Source organism: Oncorhynchus mykiss, chromosome 21 (genome assembly GCF_057628025.1).
Source record: "Oncorhynchus mykiss isolate SJ-2025 chromosome 21, ASM5762802v1, whole genome shotgun sequence".
In the NCBI taxonomy this organism is placed as follows: domain Eukaryota; kingdom Metazoa; phylum Chordata; class Actinopteri; order Salmoniformes; family Salmonidae; genus Oncorhynchus; species Oncorhynchus mykiss.
Window position 1 is genome coordinate 33,310,380 of NC_143042.1, and position 8,385 is coordinate 33,318,764.

Sequence of the window (8,385 nt, forward strand, 5' to 3'; positions counted from 1 at the left end):
CACATTATATTGTTCAAAAAACATATTGACATATTGCGTTTTGTAAATAATGTTTTGTTGTTGCATTTAACTGCAAAAAATGTTGTTATCGAGGTCATTTCCTTAGTAAGTGACGTTCGAGGTCGGCATGTGGAAGAAGTGGGAGCTCAGATGAGTTACCCACTAGTAATTACCAATTGGATTGGCGTTCAAGTAGATTTTTCCCCGGTCGTATGTGGTATATTTCCACTCCTCACTTGGTTACGAACGCAGCATTATACTGACTGTTGATGTCCCCAGGCGGTCCAAAAATCACACCCAGCCCAATAACTTGACATTTCAGGTGGATTTTCAAACAGCTTTTACACTAGAAGTGTATTATCAAAATGTTCACAATTTCCCAGTATTATTACAACCTCATAGTGTGGAAATACTGTCAAAAAAAATGGGGGACTGCGCTGCCCCTTTAAATGATCTGGATTTACCAGGGAGAACAACCTCCCCCTCTCATTGAAGCCACAAAAGTTCAAGGCCGACTGCAGTACTGCAGGCATTATTAGCAGGTTAGGGTTAGGATATAGGGTAGGGGTTAAGGTTATGTTTAGGGTTAGGGTTTAGGGTAGGATGTCGCAACAATCCCGCATAGCACTAACTGTTATCAGAGAGGAAGAAGCAAAGCAAGAGGTCTTCTTATGTTTTGCTACTTGAGGCTTATTTGATCTAATAGATGTTTCGTAATTGTTTGGTTGTTATGAACCTGTACCCCCGCACACTGACTCGGTACCGGTGCCCCCTATCTATAGCCTCATTATTGTTATTCTTATTGTGTTACTTTTTATTATTACATTTTATTTTCTTGAACTGCACTGTTGGTTAAGGGCTTGTAAGTAAACATTTCACGGTAAAGTCTATTGGGCGCATGTGACAAATAAAGTTTGATTTGATCTGAATGCACTGATATAAGTTGATGCACATATCATGGATATAATGGATATTGCCATTGAGGGCTTCCGCAGAGATATTAGAGAAAGGAGGAGATAGGAATCCCATTGGGCAGTGAATGGAGGAACGTATATCACCTCACCCAGCAGACTGTCGACTAATTGCGTTCAAGTTGTCATGTGGTTTCTAAGCTAATCGTCACGCAATCCATTCTCAAAGTCAGGGTATGAGTCCAGAAACCTGCCTATTTTCCTCAAAAGTACATACTGTAATGTCACGATTCTAAAGCTATACAATATTACAGGAAACATGTTAATTATCTGACATCTCAGAAAATATTTTTAATGTTAACAAAATGTATGGTACTATTGGGTTTTTGAGCTAGTGCCCAATTGACTCCTTGAAGGAGAGCTCTCCTTGTCCCAGAATCACTCAGAACACACCGCACGGCCCATTGACAACGTATGGGCAATGTACACAATGGGTGTTAATACGATTCCAATGGAGTTTCCCATCTCCTCAAAACTCTGTCTTCTACCATTTTAAAGGACACCACAGAGGAAGTTGCCGCCACTATTTCGATTACTGGTGGGTGGTAACATTAAAATATAACCCAACACTACAACCAAACGTAGGCTAAAAATCATTTGTATGTCATATCATGGGAAAAATACACCGCTTCCACAGGAATTTCCACAAAGTGGGCAGTTCGGATATGTCACTTCATGCCCAAATATATCATACTTTGACTAAAATCATGATTTATTGACTTGGCCTTTGTCTATCAGCTCGAAAAGTGTAATTCTACTGGTGTGGAAGTTTAAAGCAGTCAACTAGGTGAGGATTCCTATGAGTTGGGAGCAATCAGCCAATGAAGAAGAAGAAGCGGAGCGGGTCGAGCGCTTCAAGTTCCTTGGTGTCCACACCACTAACAAACTATCATGGTCCAAACACACCAAGATAGTTGTGAAGATGACACTAAAACGCGTACTCTCAACCAGGCAGTGTCAGGGTAAGGCCCTAAAAATTGTCAAAGACTCTAGCCACCCAAGTCATAGACTGATCTCTCTGCTACTGCATGGCAAGCGGTACGAAAGGCTCCTTAAACAGCTTCCACTCCTAAGCCATAAAACTGCGAAGCAGTTAATCAAATGTCTACCCGGACTATTTGCACTGATCCCCTTTTTTTACTCTGCTGCTAGTCGCTGTTTATTATCTATGCATAGTCACTTTACCCCACCTACATGTACATATTACCTCAATTACGTCAACGAACCTGTTCAGCTGCACATTGACTCAGTACCGGTACCCCCTGGATATAGCCTCATTAATGTTATTTTATTGTTTGAATTTTGTTTTATTTGTGTTTTATTTTTGTAAATATTTTATGACTTACTATTAAAAAAACACTGCATTGTTGGTTAGTTAAGGGCGTGTAAGTAAGCATTTCACGGTAATGTCTACACCTGTTTATTTGGTGCATGTGACAAATACAATTTGATTTGATTTGAAGAAACATTTTTTGCAGTATGCGCTACAGACAGCTATATAGGTCTGCAAATACAGAACTAGTAAAGGCCAAGTGCACTACTTTTGTGAGAAAAAAACACAACAATTTAGCCAAAATTTCGTCAACATTTCCAAAATGTGCAGGCCGCCTTTGATCAAAGTTCTGCGCGAGACGACAGACGCCCAATTACCAAAGATATTTATTACTGACTGCTTCTGTCTGTAGATTATGTGTTTCTGAGCATGAATTTAGCTAGCTAATGTCGCCATGACTTTGTCTGTGTGATCTGGGATTGATATTGGAGAGGCAGTTTCGACCTAACTTCATACTGTACTGTTTTTTTCTATAGCACAGATACAGAGAGGAATCCTCTATCTATCTCTATGGCCTGTTGTTCACATATCCCTCTCATTGGCTAGATCATTGGCCTGATCACGCCTCCTCCTGCCTGTCTTCCATATTTTTATTTCCATTGTTAGCGCGCTCACTCGAATATAATGTAAATATAATAGGCAATATTTATGTTACGTCTCCATGAGACGCCCTTTCATTTGGCTTCAGTGCGATATTGAGTTTTAACGTAGGAATGAATGGTGTCACGTGATCAATGGCTTTGTCCGTTCATACAAACTATTCGTTTAACTACAAACATTGATAACCTTGTGCTACATAGTTAACAATACGTTATCTATATGATAAATGTGGCATGCACAGGCGTCGTGGCTTAGTTGGTTTAAGCACCTGTCTAATAAACAGGAGATCCTAGGTTCAAATATCAATGGTGCACTTCAACTTTGAGCGAAGAGGCTTCTTCCTCTCTGATTTGACACGATAGACACCAGCTATTGCATCAGATACTCGATTCTGATTGGCTTGAAAGTTTAAAAAATGCTTTAACTATTGCATGTCTTGTGATATTGATAATTTGTTTCCACAGTTTGTGTGTTTAAAACTCTGTGGTTAAAATATCCAGAGAGGAAAAGCCAAAGCCAGTCAGTACAGTGGTTTTAGAAAGTATTCATACCCCTTGTTGTGTTACAGCCTGAATTCAAAATGGATTCAATTGTTGTTTTTTTCACTCTCACCCATCTACACACAATAATCCATAATGACAAAATTGCTAATTTCTTTTAAATGAAATACAGAAATATCTCATTTACATAAGTATGCACACCCCTAAGTCAATACATGTTAGAATCACCTTTGGCAGAGATTACAGCTGTGGATCTTTCTGGGTGAATCTATAAGAGCTTTGCACACCTGGAATAAACAATATTTGCACATTATTATTTTCAAAATTCTTCAAGCTCTGTCAAATTGGTTGTTGATCATTGCTAGACAACCATTTTCAAGTCTTGCGATAGATTTTCAAGCAGATTTAAGTCAAAACTATTACTCGGCCGCTCTAGAACATTCACTGTCTTCTTGGTAAGCAACGCCAGTGTAGATTTTGCCTTGTGTTTTAGGTTATTGTCCTGCTGAAAAGGTCAATTCATCTCCCAATGTCTGGTGGAAAGCAGAATGAACCAAGTTTTCCTCTAGGATTTTGCCTGTGCTTAACTCCATTCCGTTTCTTTTTTTATCTGGAAAAACTCCCCAGTCCTTAACGATTACAAGCATACCCATAACATGATGCAGCAACCACTATGCTTGGAAATATGGAGAGTGGTACTCAGTAATGTGTTGGATTTGCCCCAAACATAACACTTTGTATTCAGAACAAAAAGTGAATTGCTTTGCCACATTTTTTGCAGTTTTACCTTAGTGACTGTCTGCAAACAGGACGCATGTTTTGGAGTATTTCTATTCTGTACAGGCTTCCTTATTTTCACTTTGTTATATTAGGTTAGTATTGTGGAGTAACAACAATGTTACTCCACATCCTTAGTTTTCTCCTTAGTTTTCTCCTATCATATCCATTAAATTCCATAACTGTTTTAAAGTCACTGTTGGCATCTTGGTGAAATCCTTGAAAGGTGCCATTCCTCTCCAGCAACTGAGTTAGGAAAGACGCCTGTATCTATATAGTGACTGAGCATATTGATACACCATCCAAAGTATAATTAATCACTTCACCATATTCAAAGGGATGTTGAATGTCGTCTTTTTTTTTTACCCATCTACCAATAGGTGCCCTTCTTTGCGAAGCATTGGAAAACCTCCCGGGTCTTTGTGGTTGAATCTGTGTTTGAAATTCAATGTGTGGGGTACAGAGATGAGGTAGTGATTATGTGACTTGTTAAGCACATTTGACCTCATAAACCTATTTAGGCTTGCCATGACAAAGGGGTTGAATACTTATTGACTCATTCCACTTTGACATTATGAAACTCTGAAGGGGAACAAAGTACGTGAGGATGGCTGAGGAGTGGTCTGGAGGTGGTGTCTGTCCCCAGTCAGGAAGTTTTTTTTTTTTTTAAGCTTGAAAAAGCTTTTTCCTGCTATCTAGAGCCATATCCATTATTCTTAATTCTATTTAAAATATATATATATATTTTTCTGCATATGTCTGTCTGTCTGTCTGTCTGTCTGTCTGGTGACAGGTGGCTATTTTTTTTAAAGAAACTAAATATACTTCTCTGCATCTCTGCTAAAATCTGGGTAAATGATTGAAAGGATGTGAGTCTTTTTCAGTACATTTAGTAATTTAGTAAGTCTAGAAATCTTGCCAGCAGGAATGCCAGCTAAGATAGTTAGACACATACACGTGTTTAGCAGATGTTATTTCAGGTGTAGCGAAATGCTTGTGTTTCTTGCTCCAACAGTGCAGTAATATCTGACAAGTAATATCTAACAGTTTCACAATACAAACAATACACACAAATCTAAAGTAAAGGAATGGAATTAAGAATATATAAATATTTGGATTAGCAATGTAAGCGCAGCAGAGACTAAGTTTCAGTAGAATAGGATAGAATACAGTAGATACATACAGTTGAAGTTGGAAGTTTACATACACTTAGGTTGGAGTCATTAAAACTCGTTTTTCAACCACTCCACAAATTTCTTGAAAACAAACTAGTTTTGGCAAGTCGGTTAGGACATCTACTTTGTGCATGACACAAGTAATTTTTCCAACAATTGTTTACAGACAGATTATTTCACTTATAATTCACTGTATCACAATACCAGTGGGTCAGAAGTTTACATACAGTAAGTTGACTGCGTCTTTAAACAGCTTGGAAAATTCCAGAAAATTATGTCATGTCTTTAGAAGCTTCTGAAAGGCTAATTGATATCATTTGAGTCAATTGGAGGTGTACCTGTGGATGTATTTCAAAGCCTACCTTTAAACTCAGTGCCTCTTTGCTTGACATCATAGGAAAATCAAAAGAAATCAGCCAAGACCTCAGCAATTTCCAAACGCCTGAAGGTACCACGTTCATCTGTACAAACAATAGTACACAAGTATAAACACCATGAGACCACGCAGCCGTCATACCGCTCAGGAAGGAGACGCATTCTGTCTCCTAGAGATAAATGTACTTTGGTGCGAAAAGTCAATCCCAAAACAACAGCAAAGGACCTTGTGATGATGCTGGAGGAAACAGATACAAAAGTACCTATAGCCACAGTAAAACAAGTCTTATATCGACATAACCTGAAAGGCCGCTCAGCAAGAAAGAAGCCACTGCTCCAAATCCGCCATAAAAAAGCCCGACTACGGTTTGCAACTGCACATGGGGACAAAGATTGTACTTTTTGGAGAAATGTCCTCTGGTCTGACGAAACAAAAATGTCCATAATGACCATCGTTATGTTTGGGGGAAAAAGGGGAAGGCTTGCAAGTTGAAGAACACCATCCCAACCGTGAAGTGGGGGTGGCAGCATCATGTTGTGGGGATGCTTTTCTGCAGGAGGGACTAGTGCACTTCACAAAATAGATGGCATTATGAGGGAGGAAAATTATGTGGATATATTGACGCAACATCTCAAGACATCAGTCAGGAAGTTAAAACTTGGTCGCAAATGGGTCTTCCAAATGGACAATGACCCCAAGCATACTTCCAAAGTTGTGGAAGAATTGCTTAAGGACACCAAAGTCAAATTATTGGAGTGGCCTTCACAAAGCCCTGACCTCAATCCTATAGAAACTTTGTGGGCAGAACTGAAAAGCATGTGCGAGCAAGGAGGCCTATAAACCTGACTAAGTTACACCATTTCTGTCAGGAGGAATGGGCCAAAATTCACCCAACGTACTGTGAGAAGCTTGTGGAAGGCTACCCGAAATGTTTGACCCAAGTTAAACAATTTAAAGGCAATGCTACCAAATACTAATTGAGTATATGTAATATTCTGACTCACTGGGAATGTGATGAAAGAAATAAAAGCTGAAATAAATAATTCTCTCCACTATTATTCGGACGAGAAAATAATCTACATCCCTCTGCCTTCAGGTCCACAAACACTACTCACTGTAAATTGTCTATCATAGTCCATCATTTCACATTCTTAAAATAAAGTGGTGATCCTAACTGACCTAAGACAGGGAATATTTACTAGGATTAAATGTCAGGAATTGTGAAAAACTGAGATCAAATGTATTTGGCTAAGGTGTATGTAAACTTCCGACTTCAACTGTATGAGATGAGTAATGCAAAACATTATTCAGAAGTTTGGACACACCTACCTATTCAAGGGTTTTTCTTTATTTGTACTATTTTCTACATTGTAGAATAATAGTGAATACATCAAAACTATGAAATAACACATATGGAATCATGTAGTAACCAAAAATAGTGTTCAACTAATCTAAATATATTTTATATTTGAGATTTTTCAGTGGCCACCCTTTGCCTTGATGACAGCTTTGCACACTCTTGGCGTTCTCTCAACCAGCTTCATGAGGTAGTCAACTAGAATGCATTTCAAATAATTTAAAAGTTCATTTGTGGAATTTCTTTCCTTCTTAATGCATTTGAGCCAATCAGTTGTGTTATAACAAGGTAGGGGTGGTATACAGAAGGTAGCCCTATTTGGTAAAAGACCAAGTCCATATTATGGCAAGAACAGCTCAAATAAACAAAGAGAAACGACAGTCCAGCATTACTTTAATATGAAGGTGAAGGTCAGTCAATATGGAAAATGTCAGTAACTTTTAAAGTTTCTTCAAGTGTAGTCTGGAAAACGTAATAACTTTAAAAGTTTCTTCAAGTGTAGTCTGGAAAACGTAATAACTTTAAAAGTTTCTTCAAGTGGAATCTGGAAAACGTAATAACTGTACAAGTTTTTTCAAGTTGTAGTCATAAAAACCAGCAAGTTAACGATGACATTGGCTTTTATGAAAAGTTACCGGCATTCGCTGCGAGCAGGGTTCGAACCTGCGCGGGAAGATCCCATTGGATTTCAAGTCCAACGCCTTAACCACTCGGCCATCGCAGCTGCTATACAATATTGTAGAAAGTGAGTTCAAATCATGTCTTTACATACCAGTCATTAATTTGATACAATGTAATTTGGCTCTGTCTTCTTCAGTGATTTTGTTTGTATCTGATTGTAGTAAATTGTTACAATTTGCGACGTAGAGCGACGCACATAAATACACATTGGTATCAACAGCGTGAGGAGGCGCATAATAGCCTACAAAACCAGGCCTATATCTAATGTTATTCCATTCCTTTACTTAGATCTGTGTGTATCAGATATTTGTTGTGGAATTGTTAGATATTACTTGTTAGATATTGCTACACTGTTGGTACTAGAAGCACAATAATTTCGCTACACTCGCAATGACATCTGCTAACCATGTGCATGTGACCAATACATTTGATTTGATTTGATCTATTAATAGACTACATTAGCAATACTTTGTGCATCATTCTTGAAACAAGCTTCAGCTTTCTCTACAGAAATACTAATTGTAGTTGTGTCCATCCTTCATATTTGGATGCACGCACGCAGATGCAACATCTGTGCATTTGTCTAGGTGGCACTAGTGAGCTATGTATTTTCAT

General features: G+C 38.4%; 1 non-coding gene across 1 annotated transcript; it reads right to left on the reverse strand.

Moving 5' to 3' along the window:
• Positions 1 to 7,731: 7,731 nt before the first annotated feature.
• Positions 7,732 to 7,813, reverse strand: trnas-uga (transfer RNA serine (anticodon UGA)). Its single transcript has one exon. It is a non-coding gene; the product is annotated as a tRNA-Ser (tRNA).
• Positions 7,814 to 8,385: the final 572 nt, after the last annotated feature.